We start from the raw sequence: 15,560 nt of genomic DNA on the forward strand, positions 1-15,560 counted from the left end.
TAATTTGATCTGCAATTCAGGCTAGAACTGATATTAGCAATCAGGAAAGAGAAGTGCTAATAACAACAATGTAATATACCGCATTTTATTCTTACTATGTGTCAGTAATTTTACCAAGCATTTTACAATCACATTTAACACTCTCAAAAACCCTATTAAATAAATATTATTTCCCTTCTTTTTGTTTTTTACATCTTTATTGGAGTATAATTGCTTTACAATGGTGTGTTAGTTTCTGCTTTATAACAAAGTGAATCAGCTGTACATATACATATATCCCCATATCTCCTTCCTCTTGCGTCTCCCTTCTTTTATAGAAGATATCCTAAGGCTCAGAGAGTTCTTGTGATTTTCCTTAGGTCACACAACTCCGAAGAAGAGGAACTGGGACACAAACCAGGGGAACATCACATAGTGCTTATAACTCCTCTGCTAGTGATGCCACCTCACACTGCGGTATTTATTATTCTGAATTTCCAACTTTTAAAGAACGTTAATAACTTTGAGAAAGGACCGTACGTAAAAGACTAGGAAAACCAGCAACTGCATAACCAGTGATAAAGTTTCTTCAAAATTATACCAGCTACTGCAACCTGAATATGGCTGGTCACCCTCGTGGAATTTTACACATAGTGCTGCATTCAAAGATAGAAAAATTCAGTTCCAGAAATCTTGACTAACTAGAGATTTTTATGCATAATTTCCTTAAAACTAAAGTATTAGGGTATCAGGGACAGAATATACATAGCATTCAACATAAAATGCTTTCTAAATATCTTATTTGACATGTTTTCTTTCTCCTAAAAATTTACAACTACCTTTCTCATAATAATCAACTCTGACACTCTGCCCCCTGCACCTGATGAGTAAAATTGTCTGCAGACAAAAGCAGGACAGCATAGTAAAAGCACAAGCTGAGTGGCCAAGCCTTACTGTGGGATCTTAACTTCTCTGTGCCTCAGTTTCTTCACCTACAAAATGCAATAACGATAGTATCTCACTCTGGGGTTATTGTGTAGGTTCGACAACTTATATGTAAACATTTAGAAAAATATGTCTGACACATGGCAGATGCAAAATACATGTTAACTAGTCTGTATTGTTACAGCATCTCTCTGGTTATATCTTGGTAGTGTTCCATAAAGACAAGTAATCTCTATATGTGCTACCCTGAGACTCCTCCTGTTCACCTTATGAAATCTCATACTCAGTTTTCTTCCCCATCCTTTACCGAGGTGACCATGAGTCCTCTTGGGCACTATGACCCTTCAACATTTCTCTTAGGAAGTCTAGGAGCAAAACTTGTCAGCTTTCTGAGGTGATCCTAGCCTCCTATAGAGTCTGTGTTGCTGGTAATAATAAGGCAAAAGGTATATTCAGTTAATTACTTCCTTCATGGGGCTGACAGGTACTAGAAGCCCTTTTGCTAAAGCAACAAGAGCAAATATGGGATCATCTCTTGCCCCCCCCCAAATTTCTGAGCAGACTGAGTGTACTGAGGTCTGCAAAACCCTGAGGAATGGGTGGCTAGAGAATCAAAGCAACTTTGTTTATGATCACCACGGCATTCCTGAAACAGACAAGGAGGCAAGTTTCCCAGTTGATTGTAAGCAGCCTCTTCAGGGTTTTGTTGTTGTTGTTGCTGGTTGTTTGTTTTTTGCAATCTGCTTGTCCCTAGCTAGGAAGACCTTACTTCCTGGGAGGTTAAGACTCCATGAAATTGAAGCATAGCCATATCATTTTAGCTGCTCAGATCATGCCTGCATCTCAGATCGAAGCTTAGTTGTCTGTGTTCCTGGAGGCTTGTTAGAGTTGCCTCTTCCTCCTCCAGAAAGAACTGTGATGTCTCCTTGGTGTTTAGTTATAAAATCCAGAAGGTTGCGTATTAAGTAAATCGGCTTCAAGTGACCATGCTTTGTTTTACTGCCCCCTGGTGGATGACCCCCAGTCCCAGTTGCTTCAGTCTCAATACTGAGGTCTAAATATGTTCCTCTTGTTGATTCATAGCTGTCTATTCAAATTGTGCATCTCAGCTATTCTCTATGGCAGTTCCTGGTGACTTTGAACCTGTGGAAGACGTGAATGCCTGTAGACTCTCCGTTAGTTTCCCTGCCCTGAGGCTATTTATCTTTGTTCTATTTCAGTGGCATTTCTAACCACTTTTAGAGACTTTTACTCCAGTCCCTGGCATAGCACCTCCTGTTAATTTCACAGGTTTCCGGGGGAGCTGGCCTCTACCCATATGCTCAAAGCTTGCTTAATTCCAGTCCCACAGTTGCAGCCAAGTCCCCAGAGATGTTTTTGTCCAGTGAGATAATGCAAAAGCTTTGAATGAGCCCAAGCATGGCTGTCACTGACATCCCTTTCCAAGAACAACTCCAATTTCCTCATAAAAGGGTGTCTATCAAGTCAAAGTTAAAATTCAATTTTGAGCCTGTTTGTTCACAAGGGAATATTTGAGTCTTCCTCTGTTAATCCCCAACCATTAATCTCAAACCAGCCAACTGGATGCTACAAAACACAGACTGATAGCACCAGATCCACCCCTTCCAGAAGACGGTTCCCTAGCAAGCCAGGTGCAGCAGCCATCTTCCCTCTTAAGAAATTGTAGCCATCGCATGGACTACCTTAACTTTATCTCATCTGAAAGCTTTGTATTTGAAAGCAATCCTTAGCCAGTTAGAGTCTGGCTAAGAGTCAGTGACACCATGGGTGATCTGGCTTATACCTAATACAAGGAAATTGTTGTCTCCTCTACTCTCCCCTTTCTTATCTCCAGTTTCTTCCCCAGCAGCTCACCACTCTATCCTCATTGCCTTAAGTTCTAGCTGTTGGATACCCCTTCTTATTTTACTGTTTTCTTATTGATGTCTCATGACCTTCTCATCCAGAGGCTTTATCTTATAGAAAATAAGAGACTGAGTTAGCTCTTCTTCTCTTGATACTTTTGGCTAATCCATCATCTAATAACATACAGTTGAATCTAAGTTCTACCTGGACATTATGTGTATTGATACACGTCAATTCTTGTTGTTCTCGATCTAGTTCTAGAACTAAATTTCTCCCAAACCTCTGTGTTTATCTTTCCCTACTATAGACAGATATATGCATAATAGAAGCAACATCCCTATGTGTCCATGTTTTGTGAAGTGGCATTCAATTGAAATAACCATGCAGTCCAATTTTCTTAGTACTCATTCCATATAGTCCCAAAACATGGATAGTCATAGTGAAATTATGAAATTAACTTAGTTATAGGGTAATGATTTGGATGCAAAATCCCATATGTAGCCCAAATATAGCCGGCTCCCACTTGGACCAGTCTCTGTAGAGCTTTGTATTCAGTGAAACAGCAATCTGGCCACAGAAGACCTGAAGTATTATGTAGATCTTGATTGTGAATTGCTTTAATGAGTAATGTGGGCAATTTACACAAAATTTCACAGAAATTCATCTTAAATATAATTTTTTGACATGTCTTTTTCACCCCAGTACCCCTTTCATGGAGAGAACTCTTTCCCTGCTCAGTTTCTGCCATGTTTCTTTGCTTCCTACTCTGCCCAGCGTGGCTTACACATCTAGAGCTCCCAACTTGTGAATCTCCACACCATCTGCAGAGTCCCCATGAAGCAGAGTTTGTCTCTGCTCAGAGTGCTTTTCTCATTATAAACTGCTCTCACAGGAATTATGTTGAATAAAAGCACAACTTCTCCACCTTGTTAAACTTTCAATTTATAAACTGTAAAATTTCACCTGACACTCAACCACTGAAATTATTCTACAACTAGAAATTATTTTCAATCACTTCCTCTGGATGACTCTTTCTTATTTTAAGCTACGAAATCAATTTAAGATGGTCCTAAATGGGGGAAAAGAATCATAACAAATAGTTGGCAACAGGCGTAGTCTATCATTGGAAATATGAATGGATGCAAAAGCTATCTTACATGAACAGACAATTTTGGAGTATAATAATTACATCTTGCTTAGAATATGTATGTGGGAGTATGTAGTATTTTACTAATATAGAGAATCTCTTGATGTATTGATAGCCACATTTCTGTTTGTTCACTCACACTTATACATTTGGGAATACCTGTGCCTGGTGCTGTATTCCTGACTCTCAACAGGATTTCATGGCCCTAAGGACCAATTTTCAGAGACCAATGTATCTTGTCAGACTAGATCTGAGGCTAGGATCTGAGAAGAATACTAAAGACTTTGATGGATTATCACTAAAATTGAACTGTGCTGAAAAGTTATAAATCTTCAACTTCCCTCAGTCGTAGAGGGGACTGATTACTAGAAGGATCATCAAAGTCACCAAGCTGTCCTGAGCCCTAAAAAGTACATTAAAAAAGGCATCATCTGCCAAAAATGTAAACAAGTATAATATACATTCCAGGCATACAAAGTTCAGGCACTAATCATCTCAGATAAATGATAAACAAATGATGAGTTACATGTAAATCAACAATGTTGTCAAAACATTGCCCTTTTAATCCCAGATAAATGATGAAGTTTATAAAAAGAGATTTTTGAGGGTTGTGGAAGATTGTTTAAACATACATGGAAAGTGGTCTAAGTGCTAATCCATTGCCGTTTATGTAAACTGCATTTCTATCATCAGTCTTTGCTGCATAAAATTGCCTCATCATTTTATAAATCCACAGACCTAGTTGAAACTAGTCCCTGCTGGAAACAAATTTTTCACATTAAGCTTGAACATTTTAAACTCCCCTCTACATACACGTAGTGACACAGTCTTGAAAACCTCGGCTAAAGACACGACAAACTTTAAAGCACTTCACAATTTTTATAGGGTGTCACCCTCTATCCAACTCTAAAAGATCTAACGATACAGAAATACTTCCACATCAAGATGTTTCACAAGATACTTTGTAAATGAATCTGGATTCTACTGAAGCTGTTACACATCTGCTTTGCTTTACCAATGAAGAACACAAACATGTTGATGGTTTCAGTCCAAATCCTTTTTGCAAACAAGAAGGAAATGCAGAATGTTCAGCTGATTGCTAAGAGGAAATCCATATGTGTTATTTGCTTTCCATGAAAGACAGGTCCTCTTGCTATTTAATTGATGAAATGTTGTACACAAAACTGACAGTGATTAATACCATTCTAAGATGCCATTTTAAGAGCTGTAAGTGTAATGCTCTGGAATATGTTCTTTGACATTTACATTGTTATTTGCTAGGTATAAAACCTAGTTCTTGCCTTAAGCATTTATATTGGGGGAAAAATGTTAAGTAATTTCAAATGGCAATATCTTCCTGGGGAGCCAATTTAAAAAGCCAGGAGCCGATCACTTTTCGTCCCTGATTTCCTTGTTACAAACAAGCAAGTAAACATTGTGCTACGAATTCATCTAAAAATATTTATAAAGCACCCAGAGGATATTTTATGTGATTTCCCCTTGATTTGCCTCTTCCCATAAAGAGGCCAGATGGGCATAAAATGCCCCAAATTGAAGAGGCTCAGAGTAAAGTGATTGGATTCTTAGCAGGCTCTTCCATCCATGGTCGTCTCCCCACATATGCACATAGAACTCTGCTGGGAAGTCTGTACTCCATTGAGCTTTAAGACAATGCACAATGGCTCTCACGTTTCCTTATTTGATGTCAGCTCGAAAGGAGGTAGGGTTCAAGCCTGGGTTTTCTTTTGTAATCTCCAGCATAGAGAAGGATATGAAGAGCTTGATTTTTCTTCAAAGGATTCACAGTTCATTATACTTAAGCTGTGACCTCGCAGACTCCCTCCCCCACACCCAGTGCATTACTGCCATCCTGAATCACTTATAGCTAACAGAGATAACAAAGTCTCTCTTTTGCATCTGCCTTAGACATTATTCCTGATACCACAAATATTCAGACACCAGAATCTTACAAAAACAAACCATGCAAAATAAATCCAGCAGACCCTAGTGCCTGAGAGTCTTGATAAGTGCCTAAGTGTCTTGATAAAACCATCATTTTCTGCTCTATACTTCCCATGCCTCATAGAGAGATGAAAGCAGGCACCACAAACGTAAATAATTTTAGGAGCCAAGCAGGTAGGTACAGTGGGAGAAGAAAGCAAGGTGACATGAGCATAATGTTAAAGGTTCCAAATGCTGCCTTTAAAAGGGCAAAATTGCAAATAGGATGAGCTGGCAATTAACACTGGCCTCAGTGACAGAGAAGTCACAGGGACTCCTGGAGCCTGTGGCACGCTTGCCCATCTAAAAATGTCAGCAGTTATTAAGCTCCATCCAGTTGTGTAGGAGAAAACATACACCCAGTATTGCCAGACCTTACAGTTTGCCAAGGAGCTGGAAGTCAAGATTTTTATGTGAATTCTCCCAAATTTTAAGTTTTTTAAAGTGATGACAACTAAGTCAACTGAAAGAAAAAAAATATCACTTGGTGGATTTATAAATGTTCAGGCTTAACTCTCATCTGTAGACCAGATCAGGTCCACATGCTGAGAGTTTGCACCTCTAGTCTTGGCAATGCTCAGAAAAAAAAATTTCTGATTTTAATTCAAGCACAAGATCCATTACTACTTAAACTAAGGTCTTGATACTGAGAACACTTCCAAAAGCTAAATCTGGAGTTCTGTTATTCAAGTCTGCCCTGACATCTCCTGTAAGAGCCAGACTCTGTAAAAACCTAAGGAAGCTAATTCCCTTGTCACCTATCATTTATCTTGAACACTAGAGGATGGAATCCATGATATCAAATATAAATACCAATAGCCAACTGCAGATCAATTCAGCTTCTATCTACTAATCTCTTCAACTATCCAGAAGTTCTTTAAGGGAGAGAACAAATCATAGGGAAAGATGAAAGATAGTTGGGTTGTGCTGATAATAAAAATCAGAAATGGCAGTGAAGGCCCAGTAAGCATTTTGAAAATTGGAGAAACAGAAGGATTAGTTTAGGAGCAATGAAAGCAGTGATATGGTGGCAGTTAAACCACTTGAAAAACTACATGGCATTGATGGCATTCCAGTGCGTTCATGGGCCACCAACCAACTGAAACTTCCTCCTCCTCTTGATGCCTAGGCATATAGGATTGTTTATGAACCACAACGTGCTTTTGTTTCCTACCTTAGCCTGCTTTACTGCATCAGGGTCCCAGATGCCGGTACATACACACACTCTTACTCCAAATACATTCTGAGTTCAGGGACTGAGCAATCAGCTTTCCAAAAGCCAACAGAAGTCTTCTATGCCAGGTTCAGCCCTATTCTGAAGATTCAGACCAGGGGAAAAAGTAAAATCCTTCATCCAAAACCTCCTTGCTTCTGGGAGGACCATAGACTGCCAGCTGTCTTGTGCCAGCCCCTATATGATTTGTCTTTGACAGATACATATCAAACCAGATAGCTATAGGCCAACCAATTAAAAAAAGAAAAAAAAAAAAAAGCAGAGACCAAGAGATTCATGCCTGCTGGTGAAAACTTCAGCAGGCATGTGGGTAATATGAGTATGACAAGCTGGCAGCCCACAGTCTTTTTGAAGTGAAGAGCAAACAAGCTGAGGATTTTTATAATGCAGGCTTTGTCCGGTAATTCAGCCAGAAGCTTTACCAATACAGCTGCTTCCAAAAACTAAAACACATGGGACCAAAAGCACTGCAACTTAAAGCAAACAAGATTCGCAGCCAGAACCAGCATTCCCAGCAGCTGAAGCGTAGACACGCTCTGCCACTAAAAATAAAGTAGTGGCTAGGTTTTGAATGTCTCCCAGACAGACCAAAGTAAATGATGATGGACAATCATAAACTGTAAAATGAACTACTATAAGAAACGATGATCAGTATTGGAAGTAACAGCTACCAAAATCTCTCTTGGGGTGGAATGGGAGAGTCAGAAGGGGCATCTGGGAAAGAGAGATGTCAGATATAAAAACAATGCTTAAAGGAAAAAAATAAAGATACCACAATTATTTTCTTGTGAAAAATGTAGCATCTTCTACCCTTTCTCTCAGTAAATATATGTACATATCTCACAATTCAGCAAAGATAAATGGACTCGTAGAGTAGAAGAATATGCAGTTCCAAAGCCTGCATTCGAAACAAAGGTTACCGTCTCCATTCGTTTTATTGCTCCTCACAAATTTGTTTATCCCTGCAGCCCGCTTTCAAGGGTCCACATTCCCTGATGGCATATCAGCCTTCAGCCCAACTGAATTTGAGCCTTCAGTGGAACAAGCGCCTGAAGAGACTCTATCCTTTCCATTGAAGAGAAAGTGCTCCTGTCATAACACTAAATCATAAATATCAGAAATAAATCATTCAATAAATTCCCAAATATTATGCTGTGACTGCTCAAAGGCCAAAATACTAGAGCACAACTAAGCTAAGAAAATGCCTGAATTTCTCTTGCAAAATGGGTCAGTGATCTCTCTCATCGAAAGGAGAAACTCGTCAGCTTTCAACAGGTGGCCCCAAAAAGCTTTAAACCTGCTGGCGACTCAGTGATGTGCACTAAAGAGTAGGTAGATTAGGAGGGCATAAAGGGCTATTTTGGCCAGAAGTGCATTCTTCTGGGAGTGTAATTTGTGTTCGTACATCTATCTATATGATAGATTCCCCATTACAGTAATTATTATGAATTATAGATAAGCACTCTGTGTGTAATGTTCTGCTCTCCATTTCCTACAAATCAAATTACCCAGGGTTATATTGGATTGTGGACATATTTAGAAAATCCTTTTATGGTTGCTTGTTAAGTTTCTTTCTGCCAAGAGGCTCCAATCCTTCCTTTGACCAGATGCCCCTAAAGTGCCAGCAGAGGGAGGCTGGTGCAGGGTGGGGCTGACCAGGCCATCAAATCACTATCCAGACCAACACGGGGCTGATAAAGCCATCTTAACTGGGAAACAGTTGAACCGTAAAGTTGGGCACATGGTAGGTGTTCAGGAATTACTTGTTGAATGTCTACGTGGGTTATTATCCCAAGGAGGCTGCCAGCAGAAACAGCTTCTACTGAGAAAGCCTGCAAAACTGGACCCCTAAGCAATGACAGCTCTCTTCCTCAGTTGCTTGACAAGAGGTAAAATGAGCCATACCTGCCATTGTGAGTGGAGTAGGGGGATGTACCCACACATTAGGTTATATTTACACGCGGTTCCTATTATGAAGAATTAATCCCCAAGTATTTAAACTTCTTGACCAACTTGTCAAGTCTGATTCTGGGTACCTTTACAGCCCGTTAGATCATAATAATGGGTTGTGTGTACGCATGAACGTCAGAAGTCTGCCAGTAACCTGTAAAATCTTTAATTCTAAGGAGTTGCAAGGACCAGAGCTACAGAGAAGGAAAAAACCCTAGGCTAAAGCTACCCACTATTCCCTGCCCTTTCTATAAGTTGCTCCAGATATAAGATGCTCTCATCAAAACTTATATCCCTAAAAAAAAAAAAACAAAAAAAACCTTATATTCCTTCCCCCCCAGGACTATGTTATAGGTGTCAGCTGGTTGTCACATGAAATAAATGTTGCTATGATGTTAAAGACTGGCAAAGATACTCTGTAATAAAAATAGCTAACATTTATTCAATACTTAGGTGTGCCAGGGACTGCACTTCATGCTGTATGTGTGTTATTTCATTTAATCTTGTCAACTACCTAATGAGGTTAGTAGTAGTGTTGATATTTATCATTCCCATCTGACAGAAAATTTAGGCAGAGAGACTAAATGCCACTTTCTTAAATTTGCTGTTAAGTGAGTTCAAATCCAGACAGTGTGGCTCTAGAACGAGAATACTTAATCATCGTCTATAAAACAGGTCACACTCCATAGTGTGAAAATGGACATTATCTACATAATTGTCTAAGTGTTATCTTGGGCCAGTAATTCTGGAATCTTCCCTGTATCTCATCTGTAGAACTGAGGTGGGATTGAACCACCTCAGTGGTTTTCAAGATTGGTCAAGATGGCAAGGCTGTGATTCCTCATCCAGTTTCAACCCCAATATTTCTGCTTCTGTCTTTTTATATGTACGATTTAGGCATAAAATTTATTTTGCAAGAAGGTTCTGAGTCTTCAAACCTTTTGAAACTCACTAGTCTAGAACAGAGATCATAAACTGCTGACCCGTGGTCTAAATGCAGCCAGCAGATTTTTTTTTGTTCGACTCCCAAGACTTCTGTTTTGCCTTAACTTGAAGTACATACCAACACTTAAAATTTGGGGTTTTTACATAAAAATTGAGCTTCCCTTGAAAAACTTGATGTATAAGCATCGGCAGACCTGCCCAGAGACCATACTGTGATGGGACATGCACTCTATAGTTCCCCACAGCTCCCACTCAGCCCACTTCACTCACACTATCCTTACCCAACCCCTGTAGACATTTGAGTTTCAAACCCTAGTCTAGATAATCTTTAAAGCCCTTCCTAGTCCTGAATACATTTTTAACTGAATTGTAAACTTCTAAAGGAAAGGACTTTTTCTTATGCATACTCAGTATTCCTCAGAGCTTCTCACCAACATCTCTCTCATCCTCACCCCCATCTCAACACACACACACACAATATTCAATACATAATAGAGGTTCAATAATTGTTCTTTTTGTTGAAAAATGGCTTTCTATAGCATACCACTCGGTAATATTTACATTTTACTAAAGAATCATGAGCCCCCAATTTCTTAGCCCAAAGAAATGCATTTCTAATGGTGTATTTCATCATGCTGTGTGTCAGGCAAGCCTGCAAAGAAATTTTGGGATTGAAAGATTCTGTTTGTAAAGCAATTTGTTTCCAATAAATAAAGACTTACTTTGGTACTCTAATTAATTAGAGCTTATTATAAGGGTATTCAAGGACACAAAAGAGTACTATGGAACACCCTTAGAGATGAGGATATTTGGGAATAAGAAAAATTCAGCATGGTTCCAGTGGCCACTAACCTTATTGGCCCTTTAACAGGAGGACTTTATCTCTTGCCTTTATGGTGGTGACTCAGCTCCTTTCTGGCTGCATCTATTCCTCTCACTGGTATTAATTAGCCACCTTACCCTGTACTCTCTATCATTTCTTTCTCAGTTTCTGCTTACTCATAAATTCTGTTTACTTTTACCATCGTTTTTCTCATCTTTCTTGCTGCCACAAAGCCTCTTCTTGTGGTTCTTTTTAGCTTATACTCCCTCCCAAAACCAACTAATTGACTCCCTCCCCAGATGCCCTAGTTCACATTCCTTAGCTAGAACATCTGACCCATCTAATCACCATTTTGCCTGTTCAGGCAGTTTTCCATGCCAAACCATCTCATAGGACACTGGCCAACTTAGGGATTGGTTAGGGATAGGACCACCCTGGTCCAATCAGATAGGTCTGTAGAAAGGGGATGCATGGCGACCCAGGGCTGCTCCCACAGCCCACTTGTGGGTGAGGCACATTCCCTTAGAAGGAAACTGTTGGTACAGCAGGCATTATGATGGACCTGTCCAGTAGGATCTTTAGACTTCAGTTCAAATCATGCTAGTTTCTCCATCTTTGAGGATGGTTTCCCTCTGAAGCATAAACCAAAGCTAAGACTATGTTTCTATAACATCCTTATTTATGTGGGCCTTTAAGCAGGAGCCATCAAAGGACCTCTGTGGTTCTTGCATGCTCTTTGATGACAACTTACTCTAACTCAATAAGGCATATGGCCTCTCAAAGCAGGGACTTCAGGTGTTTTGTAGGCATCTGAACCAACTCTTTTACACGTTATTATCCAGGCTTAAATTCCAGTGAATTACACTGACCCCCTCCCAAACTCTTAATCAAGTCCATTCCCATGGCTTCAAATATAATCTATATGTTAAGGAAGCCCAGCAGTATAAGTCCAGCCCAGATGTCTCTCCTGAACTCCGTATCAACCTAACCTATCTCCACCTAAATGTCCTAGAGTTATTTTATGTTTCTTTAATGTTGCTAAAGTTCATCATGTCCAAACAAATTTGGCCCGCCTTGTTCCCAATTAACCTACTCTTCTTTAACTATCCAGTTGCTCAAATAATACATTAGGGTGTCACCCTTGATTTTTTACCTCTCCTGGGCCCATATCCAATCAATAATTACCATCTCTGTTGAATATTACTTTCCAAATATCTCTTAACTGTGTCTCTAGTGCTTTACCTCCACTACCAGTGTGGACTAATTTTAATTTTCAGAGATTGATGCTCTCTGTCACCTCTAGTCTTTTGTATAACAAAGCTGCTCCCTCTGACTAGAACACTATCTTCCCACCCATTACCCCCATCCAAACCCTAAAATCTTTTTGTCTAACTAAGTCCTATGTATCCTTCAAGTATCAAGTTGGAGTAACTTCCTCCTGGAAGCCCTCTCTTACTTGCCAGTTCTGGGGCAGGTACCCCCCCCCCCGCCATGTGCCTCAATGCTGCCACCTATCCCTAACCACATCATGTTTGCTCCTCTGTAACCTCCACTAAACTGTTTGCTCACTGAGACAGGACCACGTCTGCCTCGTTTAAGTCTGTGTTCCCAGTGCCCAGTACAGCAGCTGACACATAACAGTGGCTTGATAAATGTTTGTTAAAGGAATAAATGCCCTACTCTGCAAGACTTATATGGCTTTAATATATTTTTCTTTAAAATGCACCCAGAGAATAAAGTTGTGATTTTGACAAAGTTTCAAAGACATTTGGAAAAAGCCAAAGATATGGACAATCTCAGACACAAAACAAAATGAATAACATGCAAATAAAAAGATGTAAAAGTCGAATGAAGATGCAAGTCACACAGAGTCATGTAAATCACCAAGATAAGCAGAATACAAATTCTGTACCTAACCGTGTTTCCCAGCCCATATTTCTGAGGATGGTAGCATACCAAACCCCTGAGAATTACAGAGTACCTTTTTTCTTTTTCCATTGTTCATACGCTAATTCATACTTCTGAAACTTAGATATTCAGATAACAAATAACCAAGTGTTGGAAGGAAAGTTACAAATTGTAGTCATATGTCACAGTCCAAGCAAATGGCAGCCAAATTTCCCAATACAAATTGCAGAACTCGCTCATGGTTTCACAAGATGTATTGAAAAGAAAAACAGTAAAAAGGAAATTCATTTTTTACTCAGCTAATGTAGTATATGGGTAAAGGGTTCATGTTTAAACTGTTACAGATGAGCGAGTTTTTCTAGAAATGCAATTTTAACAGAGCATAATACCACTGAGATATTAAAACTGAATTTAAAATTTTTAAGAATTAGGTTAACACCCTCAGAGCAAATCATGCTAATACCATATGCTTTAAATAATGTCACATTTTAAATAAATTACTTAGCTAGCAACAAGAAAACAGATTCAAAAAAAGACATAAGAAAAACAGCTGATCAAATAATCTTTAGGAACAAAATGACTTTTAACCGACTGAAACCTATAGGCCAAAATTAAAAATGTTTTTATGTGGGTGATCCTTTCATATTTTTTATGATTTTTTTACTATGACTATTGCTGCTAATTATTAATAAGTCCAAAGTTATCACTTTGAGAGTGAGACAGTAGTGATCAAACCATATTTTTCAGGTTAAACTTGTATTTATTGCTAAGAATGAATACAGTATTCAAGGCAAAAATCTTATTTGCTTTAAAAGCGACAGTTAATTATTGCTAATTTCTCATTATCCTTCCAACATATTTACATAAGAGAACCCAGAGTAAAGTATTAGTGAGAGACCACCTAAAAGACTGATGTGCGAAGCCAAGATATGCAGTCTGAGGCTTCTCTGAAGATGTGGGTGAACACAACAGTTTTGCCTTGGGCCAATTAAAGGGTATTTAATTGTAGGTAGGTGAGGTTTAAGACTTTCTTTCACCTCTGCCCCCTACTATAGCCCTACCTTCCAAGGTCAGAGATAGCTCCTGGCCCTGACACAACATGGGTCCCCAAACACTCCATTTCTCACCCACTGTAAGAACAAATCTTCCAGTAGCTCCCACTTAAATGCTACGTGTGTTCTGATCATTCAAGGATGTGGGTTTTGTCATTTGCATATGGTTTTGCCCTGATCTCAAGTTTAAAAAAAATAAAATGTATTTTGCCGCATTCTAATGTAGAAACTTGAAATGTTTCCAGAAGAAAAATAAACTTGTTCTGGCAAGCCATTTGGGGATTATTCGTTGGAATCTTTTGGCTGTAGTCAGAAATAAGTGAGCATCTATTCGTAGCAATCCTTATAACATTATCTCTGCTTGCCTTGTTATTATGCTTATAAGTGGTTTTGGAATCCGTGTTAGTCTTAAAAAAAAAAGAAAAAAAAGATCTAAGATCTTTTTTACTTTTTTTTTCCCCTAAGTCAAGGAAAGCAAAGTTCCAAAAGTAACATATTTTCATAGAATGTAGGAGGGACGTGAAAAAAAATCAAGTATGAGTGTTTGTGAAATATATTTGTGATCAGTTGAATTAGACCTCTTCCTAGGGTCCCAGTGACTATCAAAACAGATGTGTGATATCTGTGTCTGTCAGGTGTCTCTTTAAAGCCTTATGCGGTTGACTTGTCCTTATTCAGCTCAGAGTCATTTAAAAAGTACTTTGAGAGCTAGCCATGAGAATTACAAATCATTTTTCAAACGTATGTACAGCCCTGCAAATTACAATGAGTTTACAGGTGCTGTCTTATTCTGTGTAACCTAGAGATGAAAGAGTTATCAAGGACACTGATGCTCATTGCTGCATTGATGAAATCCTCATGAATTCAAAACTCGTGGCAATAATCTCTTTCATAGAAATAGATCTCTGAAGTCGTCAAGCAGATGGCATCTGATTTCCTCCTAAATGAAGAGGCCTTGTGAAATAGTGTGAGGGCTCCAACAGCAGTGGGCAGCAAGTGCAGAAACAGAGGCAGCGATCCTCACTCCCTCAATTACCTGCCGAAACTTGGAGGGACGAAATGGGGTGGACATACTGCTGGTCATTTTCTTGTACCTCAGCTCACTTCAAGCTCATGGCCACCTGATAGAGTAGCATTCTCTTCTCTAATTTAAAGTTGAGGAAGCTTAAATACAAAAAGGTTAAGGGACTTTTCTAAGATCACCATGCTAACAAATGCCATAGGCAGATTCTCACTCAAAAAGGAACCAAGGGAATTACTTGGCAGTCCACGTTGTTAGGGCTCTGTGCTCCCACTGCAGGGGGCACGGGTTTGATCCCTGGTTGGGGAACTAAGACCCTGCATGCAGAGCAGCCAAAAAGAAAAAGAGACACTTGCCCCTAATGCATCAAACACACACACACACACACCACACCACCACCACACCACCACCACCACCACACCACCACCACCACCACACCACCACCACCACCACACCACCACCACCACCACCACCACCACCACCACACCACCACCACCACCACCACCACCACCACACCACCACCACCACACCACCACCACCACACCACCACCACCACTGCCACCACCACCACACCACCGCCACTGCCACCGCCACCGCCACCGCCACCGCCACCGCCACCGCCACCGCCACCACCACCACCACCACCACCCCTCCTTGTATAAAATCAACTCACCACCAGCTCATTCTTC

The sequence above is a fragment of the Grampus griseus genome (assembly GCF_964374135.1).
Source record: "Grampus griseus genome assembly, chromosome: 3".
NCBI classification, from domain to species: Eukaryota; Metazoa; Chordata; class Mammalia; order Artiodactyla; family Delphinidae; genus Grampus; species Grampus griseus.